Source organism: Tachypleus tridentatus, chromosome 7 (assembly GCF_004210375.1).
Source record: "Tachypleus tridentatus isolate NWPU-2018 chromosome 7, ASM421037v1, whole genome shotgun sequence".
Classification (NCBI taxonomy): Eukaryota; Metazoa; Arthropoda; class Merostomata; order Xiphosura; family Limulidae; genus Tachypleus; species Tachypleus tridentatus.
This window is the reverse complement of record NC_134831.1, coordinates 151,296,010-151,309,574: the sequence shown is the minus strand read 5'-3', so window position 1 is coordinate 151,309,574 and position 13,565 is coordinate 151,296,010. Positions and strand designations below refer to the sequence as shown.

General features: G+C 32.9%; 1 long non-coding RNA gene across 1 annotated transcript; it reads right to left on the bottom strand.

The window, feature by feature from the left end:
* Window positions 1-3,890: 3,890 nt before the first annotated feature.
* LOC143258170 (uncharacterized) lies at window positions 3,891-8,284 on the bottom strand. The gene is made up of 2 exons (XR_013032172.1): window positions 8,085-8,284; window positions 3,891-4,578 (listed from the first exon to the last, which is right to left on the bottom strand). It is a non-coding gene; the product is annotated as an uncharacterized LOC143258170 (long non-coding RNA).
* Between the last annotated feature and the right edge of the window lie 5,281 nt (window positions 8,285-13,565).

Here is a 13,565-nt window from a genome sequence, read left to right as displayed (position 1 = left end):
TTTTGTATCCAGAACTGAAAATTTAAATCATTGTAATGTAAATTTAAATTTGCTTATTTTAATTAGTGTTAGGTTATTAAGAAACATATTAGATTATATTACAAACTGATTAACTGGTGTTATCTTTAAACAGGTATAGAACGTTAATATAATAACAACTGCTTTTAAATTATTTATTATAATAAATTTTATTTTACTTTTTTCGAGAAGAAACTCTGTATGTGGTCCTGAAACCCATTGAACTATTACAAATCTTAATCTGCACTTCTCTATAACTGAATGTAAGCTATGCACCGACTAAAGGAATGAAATTAGAGCGTATCTGCGCCACTCTACAGAACTGCACGTTTTACCTGTATGCGTATGGAAAATATAGTTTGCTTTTTCCTAAAAGCGCAAGTTTTCCCAAAACAGCAAGAGGAATAACTTTCTTGAAAAGTAGGCAGTGTACGTGAGCGAAATAACTTCCCCAGACTAAGCCTAAGACTAAAGCTGTTGGAATGAGTATCGTCTTCTTCATCGTAGTGCTACAAAGGAAACGGTAGAAACAAAAATTAGTTGAATTAATTAGACATCTGGCTGTCATACATGATTAAGTTTGTTACTTAGAGATACATGAAAAACACAGACATTTCTTTGTGGTTTTCACAACAAATTTGAATAAAGTAACAATTACAATTTTAAATCTTACCTGATGTAGCGACAGTGCTAATAAAGAAAGACTTGACATTTGAACTCGGAATCTTTGTCTTTTATACTGATCTTTTTGGAAGTCGACCAAATTTTTCTAATGGAAGAGTTGAAAACTTTGAGTAATTACTTAGAAACCTACTGCCCTTGATACCAGTTAAAACATGTCCAAACTTTATATTCCGTAACACCCATTTAATGATGTCGCCGCCTTTAGGAGACGGCTGAAATTATTCTTTTTTCTTTATATTAGGAAGTTGAAATTCCGTTAACATTGGGAGATTCTCGAGCATGAGGCCAACGTACAGTGAGCTGTATCTGTGTCAGTTTACTATGAAAGTATTATTTTGCTTCGTAGAGTTCAGTGTTTCCGGTTTTGAAGGTGTTGTTCAATTTCTACAAATACCTGATGTCACATAAAAGCTAATTTTCCGGAGCCACCCTGTGGGTATACTTGTTTCAACTAGGTCAATCAGCATCTCTTGTAGTGCGATAAAACGTATATTAATGTTGTCAGCTTTAATAAATGTGTGCATCAGTTACACATTCAACAAAACAATTTATAATTTGGTTGATTGCGTTACTGTATGCTTCCTCCTTTCTTTCCCACAATTTTCACACACACAGGTCTTATTATATAGTGTTTCCACTGCCCCTAGCAAGTGACGTACTGAATACTATTGTTCATCCTTACCATGCTTGTTCATTTCCCTTCGCCCCACATTAGCACAGGTGTATGTCTACGGGCTCATACCACTAGATATCGGGTTTCGATACCCACGGTGAGCAGAGTACAGATAGCCCATTGTGTAACTTTGTACATAACTACAAACAAATCATTTCCATTCTTATTCATTAATTTGTTGAGTCAAACACATAACCTGAAAACATTAGAGCTACACGATGGTTTTGGCGTAACTGTTGCATAACAACTTTATGATAGATATGTAAATAATGTAATTTTTTTCCGTCTTCTCACTTTTTGCTTCAAAATTCTGCAATTATGCCCTTCTCTAAGGTTATAAATATAAAAGACGAAAGAGAGAATACGCGTGACAATAAAGATTTTTACACTTCCGCATATATTTAATTTAATATCATTTTAAGCACAGTATGATATATCCAATTTTTATAAGGTTTATATGTATTTTAAATTGCAGAGAATTTCTATCAAACATATCATACGTTTATGAAATATTTCATCATATTTTGTTCCTAAATTTATCATCAGTGCAGCTGATGGGTTTATAAGAAATTGTCATATGTGTGCAATAATGAATTTTTAAAGATTTTTCGAAGAATTCGTGATTTATTTTGTTTTGGGAATTTTCTTCAATTAACATTTTACACAAAGAAAGCAATTCAAAATTACTCATGGTATATCGCAAACATCAATGTACAAATTACAAAAGATTGAATAAACTAGCATATGTAGTGAGATAATTCACATGCTTTTATTCCATCTACGCTTATAGAATGTTAAGGAAGGTTATTGATGGTTCATATTATCTACAGTATGGGTATTTCTACAACACTTTAGTTTGTTGTGAGGAATCGATCACGATGCTTGTTTGTTTGTTTGTTTTGAATTTCGCACAAAGCTACTCGAGGGCTATCTGTGCTAGCTGTTCCTAATTTAGTGCAGTGTAAGACAAGAAGGAAGGCAACTAGTCATCACCACCCACCGCCAACTCTTGAGCCACTCTTTTACCAACGAATAGTGGGATGGACCGTCACATTATAATGCCTTCACGGCTGGGAGGGCGAGCATGTTTGTTGCGACCGGGATTCGAACCCGCGACCCTCGGATTACGAGTCGCACGCCTTAACACGCTTGGCCATGCTGGGCCCGATCAAGATGAACATAAAGCTTGATGGCCAACCTTTAGTGCGTGAATATATATTAAAAGCCTTAAACTGAGAGTTTAGACTGAATTTTTAGGATAAAGTATACTGAAGAATACCTTTATCTAAATACTTTAACAAAACTATAAGCAACTCTTACACGAGGAAAAATTAAATTTAAGTCATTCTTACAATCGGTATAACACAATGAGCCGACGTAGACTCCTGAAAGTGACAAAACGTCTTTAATAACTGACGTGAAAATAATCTGGCTAACATGTGTTTTGTTTGCTGATAAATCTGTTTTCCTTGTAAATATTTAAGTTAAATACAAAGTGATCTACACTTTTCCCTATGGGATTTACCGTATATTTGTACCGTCTTAGCATGTTACTCAGGATTTTACAAATTACTGTTTATAGGAGTTAGATGTAATTCTGGTAACATGAATGGTACTGCATTATTATTGAAGTTTCTCTTCTCCAATAAAACGAAAGTTTGTTTAACTTCCGTCACAAATTTAACGACTGTTGTTGGGCACAGCTACCAGAACCAAATCATGTTCGTTTTTTGTGTCAGTTTTCAACAAGTCTCCTTGAGCCATGATCTTTCTCATTAATTATTTTTATGCCAGTATAACATTTATATTGTATCAGTGTTAGTAAAGTTTCCCTAATAATGCTTAGACAGTTAGACAGGCCAACTTTAACATTCATAGACAACCTGCTAGTCCCATTTCTAGAGGACTGAAATATTGGTATGTAACAAGTATGCAAACTTTATTAACAATGCTCCCTGAAGATAGCTATATTTTTAGTACTGCTATTGTAGTTTCTATTGTCTCATTATTTTATCCTTTAATTATCATAATCTTATGATGATTAGTTATCGAATTATGGACTTCAAAGTATGCCAAATAATGTTATGGTAGTCATGAATATAGTAATCTGTAATTAAGTACCACGAGTAAGACTTTAAAAGTAGTCATAGCTTTATTAATAAACTGGACATAATAGTAGCGTTACGTGAGTTTTTCATGCTGTTCGATTTTTAAATTTATATACCAGATAAACGATGTAGCAGTAAACTTAAAAAAATTATAATGATTATGTAAATATAAAGTGTTTTATTTTGAAATCATTCATACAAACACACTTATATATCCATGTATATCTATATACATATATGTGTGTATATGTTTCTTTATTATGTTTGGATTTAGTAAAACATATACTTAAAAACAATTGAATATCAAGTACACCTTAGTCAACTAAATAAAATGGGTGCATATATATAATATTGCACATTAGTAAGCCTCTATAACATTGTTACACAACTGTTTTTTTTTCCTTCACCTTTAATATATTTTATTTATATGGAGCTTTTAAACTCCAGGTTAAAATAACGCATAATTCAGTGTTATTTAGATGATTAAAAGTGAAAATAACACAATGATAAAAAAAACCATGAAAAGTAAAGCAAAAGTCTTTGTGGTATGATTAAATCGAAAATAAAAAAGGGAAAAACTTGAACCATAAAAAAATATTAACTGGTACATAGATGTTCAAAGTTCATAACGCTTTGAGCTGGAGCGCCTTCCTTTGATGATTCTTAAGTTTGATGAAACAAGGCTTCAAATCACTAGAAGAGGAGGTTTTCAGCCCGAATCTTTGTAATAATTAAAATATCTATTTTTCATTTACTATTTTTGTAGTTTTATTTTTGACACCTTTATGTTAATAAAAAACAGATTTTCTCCAAACATCAAATGTTGAAAACAATGAATTTAAACTCAATTTGTTGTATCTGTGAAAGAAACCTAGACTACACACAGTTGATTATGAAGTATCTTGGTCATTAACTCGCTTTTAAACGATTTAAATTTGGAACATAGATGATTAAAATATACAGTTGTTTGCTGAGATAACTTGTAGAAGTTTTCAGAGTTGCGTTTTGTCGTTGCGAATTTTCTCATGGTTTCAATATCAGTAACTGTCATACAGCCCTCCATATCCACCATATTCATGGTGACTGTCACCATACCTATTTATCAGACATGAAAATTAGGGTTATTAGTAAGGTTAAAAATGAATCTGCTTTTGCCTCACGTAAAATGCGTTTATTCAGAATATTCTAAGTATAAACGTTTTTATTATTTACATCTAATTAAAAAACTACCATTATATTGCTGTTTGAAAACCCTTTGAAGCTATAAACATATCTTAAAGTAATAAATGTAATTTATGCAAACTAAGTGCTAAGGAAGTGTGAATATTATTCAATAAAGTTATGTATAACTCAAAGGAAAAATAAGTATTGCACCCACTGGAACTGTTTACAAAATATATCTTTATACTGTGTTTTACTATATAATTTTGCTTTAAACGAATACAGTCGAGTATAAAACTTAACGTCACTATCTACTTTCCTTTAAACTTCAATGAAGTAATCAATGTGCTTTAGTTATAACGCTAGTGTTGTTAAATATCATTACGAACAAAGACAAATTAGAAGAATTTCCAACAGAGTTACAATGGTTTCAAATCATAACTTATATTAAAGCATACATAGCTTCAACATTTCCTTGTTGTAGTTTATGTTTTCATGCTTGTATTAAACGTATATTTACTAAAAGAAGTCCCAGTGTGTATTACTTTGTACCTGCTCTAATAAAATTAACCTAACTAGTATTTACATCACACGATAGAACAATGAGATTTTCTTTTTAAAATTTGCTTGAGCGTCGCCCAGTGTTAGTGTATTACACTGTATATGAAGGTCTGAGTTTCAGGCATGTTATACAATTAACTGTCAATCCCTCTATTCAGTTAAGAATATCTCTCTAGGTGGAATTCGTTACTGTTGACTAGATGTCCTCCATCCAGTTATCAATTCTAAGTTAGTGAAGCCTGGGCTGGCTGGCTTGGTAGTTTTGACCTTGTTGCGCGTAAGGTGACAATTAGGCTTAAAATACTTTCTATAAATTACACAATACTATACTAGAATTGATCTCGTGAATAATTTTTACGAAATAAAATCAAAAGATTCCCTATGTTGAATACATTACAACATACAGTAATAGAGCTTACTTTTCAATAAGTTTACAAGTAAAAGTACCAGTAACGAAACATTTTAAGTTAATCTCTTAGTTTAAATTATTTCATGAACGTTTTCACTCTTGGTTTCACAAAGAGACAAAGTTTTGATCGACTTATACCACTCACCACGAGCATTAATTGTTGAAAATTTGAGTCTCGCTAAGAGCTGCTCAACAAATGACAATCCTTCATTTTAATTCTTAAAGTTACGTCACATGTAAAATGTAAATGATGGTGTGATTAATTCCTTACAGTTTAATGTTGAATATCCTGCTTGTGAAATAGAATTTGACATCAACATTATTCATGTCTGTTCTACCCTCATTTCAAAAGTGAATGTTGAGCTTTGCCTGTTTGCACAGTTTTTTTTTTTAACGGTTTGGTTTGTTTTGAATTTCGTGCAAAACTACACAAGGGATATCTACGCTATCCGTTCCTAACTCTGCACTGTAAGACAAGAGGGAAGGCAGCTAGTCACCACCACTCACCGTCAATTCTTGGGCTACTCTTTTACCAACGAATAGTGGAATTGATCGTACTTTTTAGCGCCCCAACGACTAAAAGAGCGATCACATTTGGTGTAACGGGGATTCGAACCCGCGACCCTCAGATTATGAGTCGAGTATCTTATCCATCTGGCCATGCCGGGCCTTTTTTAAACGGAAAATACACGATAGCTCGGACGGACACCACGGTTCATAATATAGCTAAGGATTAAAATATTTATGTTATTTTATTATAATAACTTTAAAGTAAACACAATGTTGAGTGCCACGAGTTAGTTTACTGCTCCATAAAATCACATTTTGTGAAAATAATGAATCGTTTCATGATGGTTTATGATTAACATGTTACGTGTTAAACGGCTTTCGTGCCTCATCATACAATATCTCCTGTTTTTTTTTGTATCTGGTATGTATATAAAATACTTACTGTATTATGACATAATATTCAATTTGTGTTGCTATCCTTCGTAGGTGATATAACTCTTTACTAGGGAGAAGAGTTGTGCTTCGAATATGAAACCTTTTTTTTTCTGATTGAAGTATTTTGCACTTGAATGTACAAAATGTATGAAACGTAAAACCAAGACTACTTTCGTGTGAAATTAGGTACGTACAGTTATAAACAAATCTAATGGCCGCGGGGGGCGTTTCAATGACTGCGAGGTTAAATCTAAGTCTTTACATTTATTTCATAACACATGACACCTACTTAAAATTCCATTAGAAAAAACACTTCAAGCCCAATGATCTATAAAAAACGAAAAACTGTTCGACTTATTTACTAAAAAATACTGAATATAGCGACGCTTTCAAAATTTGTGTAGTGGGAGCAAACATTAAAACCTAGCAGGGAGACAGTCTCTATAAACAAATGAAGAAATTTAAACAATAGCCTTAACACGTAATTTCATAGACATTTCTTTCTGAGATAGGGCTCTGAATGATTAGAGGCCTATTCTCTAAGTATCTTACCCTTGGCAATGCATAATATGACCTATGCCATTCCTTCTTTACGCATCGTCTTTCGTACTTCCCTTCTCCTAGTTTTATTTTTACATAGTTTATGGAAGTCTAAGAAGTATCCCAGACGCGCACATGCGTTGCTCTTTTATCTACGCATATAGATTCTAGGTATTGCAAGGAGGTTAATTCATTTGGGTTAGTCTGGAAACAATGTTGTCAGTTATCAGTTCATAACCTACTACCTAAAAACATTTTCTAATAATAACAATATCTCTGTGATCAATAAGCTAACGTGTTGAGTGTTCTTTTCACCCGCTGCGAGAGTAAGATAACCTACTGTTATGGAGGGACGAGTGACTAATGTTTTGGACTCGTAGTCGGATGATTGCGAATTGGAAACTTGCTCGCGACACGTTGTTGTGTTCTAAAGCAAGACATTTTATCCGATTCGTATCCATCTACATACTTGTATAATGGATACCAGCAAGCATTTGGAAAGCAACTTGCGTTTGAGTGGCATCTCATGCATTTGTTATCATTCTTGTGACATTGATACCGAATTTATCGCAGATTTCAATTTGATGTCTCGACATGGGATAGATTAAAACCCAACTGTTATTATTAAACTACAGCTGACCTTCTCACTATTACAAGCACAGTACACAGTAAAAGCTATCTTTCAACCTTCTTCGTGTGGTAAATTCTTTTTTCCAAAATTAACATACTTTTCATTCTTCCAGTCATTATGGGAAAAATTAAGATTTTGAATTGAAAAGAGGGCATCTATTATATAATTTACATGATTTGTAATTGTTGTTTTACCCCTTAAAATAGCATCTCCAAAGTTGAGCTTATCGTAGAATACATCATTGTTATTGAAAGTAAAAACATTGTTATTGAAAGTCATATTATGTTTCAAAGAGGTCGTAATGTAGTGAAAGCTTTCCTGATTAGGTAAGACCATGAGATATGGTGAACTTACGCTATTGGAATAACGATTGGAATTGGGAAAAATCCTCCTCCTCTTCCAAGAAGTCCTCCACCAACGCTTCCAAGAAGAAGACCAGCTCCTAAACCAGCAGCAGCTTTCAAAGCACCAGCATATACATTTTGAACCAACAGCATCATCAACACTGTTGTTATTATTAACCATATTCGAAGTGTTGTCATCTTCATGTTTGCTGGATGTCTACAAATAAAAAAGAGACGTTTGAAATGTGCTTTTTTGCTGAATTTCACACAAAACTACTCGAGAGATTTTTGAGCTAGTCCTCCCCAAATGTGAAGTGACAGATTGTGAAGAAGGTGCTATTCATCACTACCCACCACCAACTCTTTGGATAATATTTACTAACAACAAGTGGGTTCAACCATGACATTATAATAACCTCACGGCTGAAAGAGTGAGCATGGTGAATGAAGGTGTTCAAAACCGCCATCCGCAAACTGCTCTGACCACAAGACTAAACCAGTCAGAAGGATTAATTTAAAGTGTTAATCCTTTTGTAATGAAATTAATATGCTATAAACATAACCAGTCTTGTGCAACTATCGTTTTTGCAGTTTGTTTCAATTATACATTTGATCTTTTGAAGTAATCACGATTATGCTTATTGATTATTTCAATTAGATTATTTTTAGAAAAAACAAGAGAAAAATTCCTTATTAAAAATATTTTGTATTGATAATAAGCAATTAACAACAGAGTGTACTCGACTTGTAATCCGAGGATCGTGGGTTCGAATCTCCGTCGCACTAAACATGCTCGCCCTTTCAGCCTTGGGGCGTTATAATGTAACGGTAAATCCCACTGTTCTTCCATGATGATTTGTTTCTCTAAATACTTCAGTATTCTCAAAAAGTCACGGGTCGCAGACGTGAAACCTATCACCAAACAACTTAACCTTTTTAGTCATGTAGAAACAGTAACTTTTTCACAATTTATGGTTTCGCACTCTCTCTACAAGTAATCATTATGTTTCCTCCTGGAGAATAAGATGATGGGCCCAAGTGCTTCTCTGAGAGTGAATATAGTGTTTGATTTTTATATATTAATATAAATGTAAATATTAATTAAACATATAATTTCGATTTCGTTGTTTATTATCATAATCGATATCTAAACGAAATTGATATTGTTCACTATGCATTACACAGAAGATACTGTACTTGTATATTACTCACTATACATTACATAGAAGATATTGTACTTGTATGTTACTCACTATGCATTACATAGAAGATATTGTACTTGTATATTACTCACTATACATTACATAAAAGACATTGTACTTGTATATTACTCACTATGCATTACATAGAAGATATTGTACTTGTATATTACTCACTATACATTACATAGAAGATATTGTACTTGTATGTTACTCACTATGCATTACATAGAAGATATTGTACTGGTATTATGGTGCGAATAAATAAAATGTAGTAATGTTTAGATTACATGATTAGGTGCAGTCTCCTTCAACCAAAACGATGATACCTATCTACAAAACCGCTTTATGTACAAACACTTTTTACTTTGTAGTACAAACCAGTTTTGCTGTGATTATTGTGTTCGTTATTTTACCATAATCGTACCCAAAGAAAGATACTGATTATAACGTTTCCAGGAAAGTAATTTTACTTAGATGATCTTAAACTAGGCTTAGCTATATAGATGTCTAGAAACGTAATTGTATTTACATTGCATTAAAATACATTTACACCACAGAAATGTATCTGTCAAAATTTCTTACCTTGTTTTCAGACTGGTTAAAGCGAAGTGAAATCGTGGCTAACGTACCGATTAATCTGAAGGTTCAAGATGCCCCACTGTTTATATACAGATGACTTTAACGTCCCCTATTTGCAATGCCAATAAGCACATGACACGGATAGTGCAATCACATACACATATTTGGTTGTAAAAATAAGCTCAACACTTTGACTAGTGTAATTTCAAATTCAAGAAAGCGTGTCTTGTTTCTAATTATATATTCTTCTTCCTTTTTATTGCATGTATACAAGGAGGTACGGATATAAATAAATGTAATGAGACATAGTGGCAATTACAAATAAAAATATCCATAAGGCATGCACTACATCTATCATCCACACCAAAATAATGACAGTAATACAGTCTCACATAAATAAATATATTCATTTATATTCATGTATAAAAACAGACACATACAAATAACTACGGTAGTATGTCTGAGAAGGTGAAGTATTATTATTTTTTTGGGTGAGTATGTCGTAGTGTGTGTGTACATATATTTATATATGCCACAGTTCATTAACATTAGCAGACAGTGCTAACCAGTAGTAATCAGTACAGTAACTTGTCTGTTCACTTACATTGAACTAACAGATATGACAGGTTGATTGTTCGATCATGGTTACAGTCCACAAGAGATCTTGTCCTACAATTGGTGAAAGGTATCAGCAGTTTCCCAGGTACTTTCAAAAGTAGCTCAGAAACAAGGGTTTAAATATATCTGTGAAGATAGTGGAATAAAAAAGCTAACTGATAGTATAACAACTAGAAACATGAAATAACTCAGTTATTTGAATGAATTGAACAATACAAAGCACTGGCATATCTTTCGTCAACGAGTTCACACACACAAAAAGAAAGATGAAATATTGTGTTCGTTTGAAAGCAAGTTTTTCTTTACTACAAAATCAGGCCAATTCTTCGTTTGGATTTTCGGTATCATGCACTACTTGGTCTGTGCTTTTAATCCCTTGTCGAGTTTGGTTCATGAGAAGGAACCACCTAGTTTCTAAAACATTGGGACTTATAATATAGCAAAATTTAGCCCATATTTGGAAAAATATGATTCTGGAATTTTTTTTATAGCTAGTAACTTGTTTTCAGCGTCTCGGGGGCTTGGTAGTAAGTTGAAGAGCTTATAACACTAAAGCTCAGGTTTTGATACTCGCAGTAGGCGGAGCATAGATAATCCATTGTGTGCTTATCACTGTATAAAGAAACAAAATCTAGTTTTTATTTACGGCACGTGATTTTATATATATGAAAAAAATTAAAGTAAAAACTAACTTTATAAACCTATTAATTTAACATAAAGTTATAGACCTATTAGTTTAATGTAAATGCATAGACCTATTAATTTCAAGTAAATGTAAGTAACTATTTCTTTGACGTAAATGTAAAACCTACAAATTTAACATAAATATCTAGATCTTTTGCTTTAAAATAATTTTATAGACGTATAAGTTGTAACGTAAATGTATAAATTATTACGTTAACGTATGTGTATAGGCCTATTACTTTCAAGTAAGTGTATAGACTTATGTTTTTAACACAAATGTATAGGCATATCACTTTAACGTAAATTTATAGGCCTATCTTTAACATCTATGTTTAGACATAATGTTTTAACGCAACTGAATAAAAATATTAATGTGATCATCTTGCCTTCGGTTATTAATCTTTATTAAGGCTAGCAGCTTATACAAATACCTAATTCTAATTATTAATTTTTTATTATGTTATTATTAAAATTTATTACAAATTAATTAAACTTGGAAAATAAAAATAAATCAAGAGTAACTTAAAAAGACTTCTAAAAGGTGTTGCAGCTGATGAAATGATATTATAAATTGACAGGTATATTTCTTTAAGGCCCGGCATGGCCAGATTGGTTAAGGTACTCAACTCGTAATCCGAGGGTCGCAGGTTCGAATACCGGTTGCACCAAGCTTGCTTACCATTTCAGCTGTGGGGGCGTTATAATTTTATGGTCAATCCCACTATTCATTGGTAAAAGAGTAGCCCAAGGGTTGGCGGCGGGTGGTGATAACTAGCTGCTTTACACTGCTAAATTAGGGACGGATATCGCAGATAGCCCTCGTGTAGCTTTGCACGAAATTAAAAAAAAAACAAATATTTCTTTAAAATATATGTGTAGGAATATCTGATCAAACCGTTACACGTGTAAAAATAAAGACATGGTTTCCAGGTATAAACAAAGTTATATACAAAGGAATCTCTATAAAGATGTTATGTAAAAAGTGGACTATTTAAGAAAGAAAACATTGTGGAAAAGTTGGTCCATTTTTTGTTACTGCTGGAACTAGCAAGCAGCATTACATCTTTATTAGGTTTCCCTTTATAAAACTCGGTCAACACACCATTTTATGACTGACCACTTTATTATAACTTTACTACTTCTGTACTCGTAAAATATTTTGATCAGATATCACTACATTCTGTATTGATTCTAATAGAAATTTATTATTTGTTTTACATAAAACTTGGTTTTAGCAAATTATGGACTTTATGGATACAGAACTGGAGAAGAAAAATTATAGTAATGGCTATACGATTCATTAGGGTCCGACATGGCCAAGTGTGTTAAAGCGTGCGAATCGTAATCCGAGGGTCGCGAGTTCGAATCCCCGTCGTACCAAACATGTTTGCCCTTTCAGCTGTGGGGGCGTTATAATGTGACGGTCAATCCCAGTATTCGTTGGTAAAAGTGTAGCCCAAGAGTTGGCGGTGGGTGGTGATGACTAGCTGCTTTCTCTCTAGTCTTACACTGCTAAATTAGGGACGGCTATCGCAGATAGCCCTCAAGTAGCTCTGCGCGAAATTCAAAAAACAAAACAAACGATTCATTAACCATAAACTATTATGAATGATGTTGTCTTTTGTTATTGCTATACATGCTACAGATGTCAAATCGTCTGAATGTTCTAGTTCAATATTTTTATGACATCCTATTATTTAGCTTACACTATATTTTCCTTCAACGAGCCTCTGTTATGATAACTTGATTGCACTTGCAATCACATCTACAGATGATTTATAAGTGGAAACTAGTAGTTTTTGTCCATTTGCGAATTCGAGTAGGTAGATTGTTTTTTCTTATGTTGAAACTCGTTATATGTTAGTTCACTTAATCCTTCTGCCTTTGTTACACAAGTGATAACACAGAAATGTTTTCACCATTCTCTGAATCCTTATTTATCTTAAACTAGAACAGATACAACAAGTTTTAACGTGATATATTGTTTTAAGGTCAATTAAACATTAGAGTCCACCCAAAATCAATGCCATTTCCTCATTTTAATTTTCCACTAACCCTTAGACCCTTGAATCATCAATGTGTCCCCTCCATTCACTAGTGGCATAACAGTAAGTCTGATGATTTATAACATTAAAAACCGGCTTTTAATACACGTGATAATTTTGTGCTTAATTATAAACAAACTAGCATCTTATCTAGTGGCTATAGAAATCGATTCATCATGAAAATTATTAAACGATTTTCATACAAGATATCAGTGTATGCGCTATTATTGTCACATCGTCAGTATTTTCTTGTTCAGGTTAATATCTTTCAGCGTAATTTTGGTTTGTGCTGGTATTTATTTGTTTCTTATATTTGTTTATATTTAAAACGAATAACTTTAACACTTTTCTGACTGCTTATTT